Source organism: Morone saxatilis, unplaced genomic scaffold, assembly GCF_004916995.1.
Source record: "Morone saxatilis isolate NCDOM2014 unplaced genomic scaffold, NCSU_SB_2.0 Contig8, whole genome shotgun sequence".
NCBI lineage: Eukaryota > Metazoa > Chordata > Actinopteri > Moronidae > Morone > Morone saxatilis.
This window is the reverse complement of record NW_023340257.1, coordinates 2775372-2777572: the sequence shown is the minus strand read 5'-3', so window position 1 is coordinate 2777572 and position 2201 is coordinate 2775372.

Below are 2201 nucleotides of genomic sequence, written 5' to 3'. Positions count from 1 at the left end.
TGGTACTGAGGGCGGTCGCGACGGCCCACCCTACACCGTGGACGTCTTATATATCTCGTTAGTTCTATCAAGCGTCATCTCACGTAATCGTCTTCGGCAACGGGCAGGTTTAGGTTTGAAAGGCTTTAAGTGTAGAGTCACGCTCACGTCTTAATTGATTTGCATTTCGGTCGCTCCCCGGACGCAAGTCTCATCAGAAGTAAGAACGTTGCAGAAGGCAGCTGTTACTGTGCTACTGGGTGTTGCCAGTTCTCAGTTAGGTACGCGACGACTGGGTCCGGTTGCGAGGCGCTGCCAAAGTCGACAGCCCCCACGCTAGTCTGCCGTAAGCGTGCAAAGGTGGAGTTCCAGTACAGCCTTCCCTCCTGGTGCAGGAAGAGAGCGTGGGTTGTGGGAGCGTTCCATTTTGCAGGGGTTTAGGTAGTTGCACTCGACTCGCCAAACTGGTCAGTAAACTTGGAATTGAATCAAGTGCGTTTCATAGTTAGGAGTTCTCTGCGAAGTATTCAGGCAGATCCCGAGAAGTAGCACTCTTCGCAGTCTCAGCAGCTTCGCAGTCTTGCGCATTTGGTTCAGATTTGGGTCGGCTCGTTGTTGGTGGCCGCTCGCATGTGGTGACGGATATTTAGGAAAAAACAGTCCTAGCAGGGGATGTTTAATGATGCGGAGTTTTTCCCTGAGGTTTTTAGTGTTTTCTATCAGAGCGGTTGTGCCGATTCTGAAGAGAGAAGAGGGACAGGGCTAACATTGAGGCAATGCCGGACCTTCGTTAGCAGGTCATGGAATAGGTAAAGAAATTAGGCATGGTTGCTCTCGGAACCCGTTGGCGGACCATATTGTTGTGGGGTTCGGAAACTACAATGACTACGGTATGACAGCCGGTCACCGTACTGGCCATGGATCCGTCTTTTTCGGTCCTGAAAGATTTGCTTTCTTTTCTTGTCCACCTCATGCTGTTGACCTGCCTGCAGCGTGCTGTGATTTCATGTATAGGTAGCGTTTACTGCGGGTGTGTGTCGCGTGGTTCTCGGTTGCATGTTATTGTTTGTCCTGACTCGTTTTATTCGTCATCATTCAGTGGTGTTATTTTGCGATTCTCCGATTCCGGTTCCTGTTTATATGTGGTGTTGTTTAGATTATGCTTTTTCCCACCGCTTTTCGTTTGGCACTCGTCTCCCCACCCCTCACGTTCTCAGCCCTCTGCTTTATTCGCTGCTTTCATCTTCCGTGTTAGGCGTGTACTCGACTTCGCGGGCATTAGGGTCCTTAGTGTACTTCACTAGCGGTGTTCATCGTGTTTTTAAAGTGCCTGCTGTCCATTAGACAATCTCTTTCGCGGAAGTCAATGTTCGTTTGTACCAGAAAGTACGGTCCGGGGCGCGTACGTCATATTTCGGTCTAGAACGCCGTGCGGCTGCCGTCTTGGGACTGTTCCCCTGCGCATTTTGAGATTTGTGCTCGAATTGCACTTCTCTACCTAATAGATTTAATAAGCAGTAAAAGCTCCCGAGCGCGACAGCCCGGGTATGCCGTTGTCACCGCTTTGATCGGGATTTGGGGCATATCGAGCATAGACTTACTTGATTTTGTGTGTGTTTTCCATTTTTGAGTGGATCGATGAGGTGTTCTTCCTTGTTACATATAACGCTTTATCCAGTCACATGTCGATTGCTTGATTTAAAATTGTAACGTTGCCCCCTCGTAAGTTGTGTTGTAGTTTCAATTTCCGCTATGCTTATCGATATCTTTTTTCTCTTTTTCGTTGCCACGGCTTTATGACTTTTTCATTTTTTCAATCCTCCTCAGTGTGAATACCTTCAGTTATGTCTGTTTTACTTCTCCATTAGCTGGACTGTTTCTGTGTTTCCGGACATCGTATCCGTGCTCACTTCTCTTAGATGGATTTCGCTGTCCTCCTCAATCAACATTATTATTTATGGTCATCGGAGGCTCCGGGATTCGGTAACCCGTATTTGCACTTTTGATTCACGTCGTATTGAGTACCATTTCTGCGCAGTAGCTGGCCTTTCGCATCCGGAAGCCCTACTCTCTCAGTGTGACTGGCTCGGGTGCCGGGATGCGCTGTGCGGGGTGGGGTGCGCGTGGGCGGCCGCGTATGCGTCTTGCCGAGCGGTTTGTGTTGGTGTGTGTCGGCCGGTGGGTGGCTGGGGCCCCGGGGGGCTGTCCCGCCCCGCCGGCGC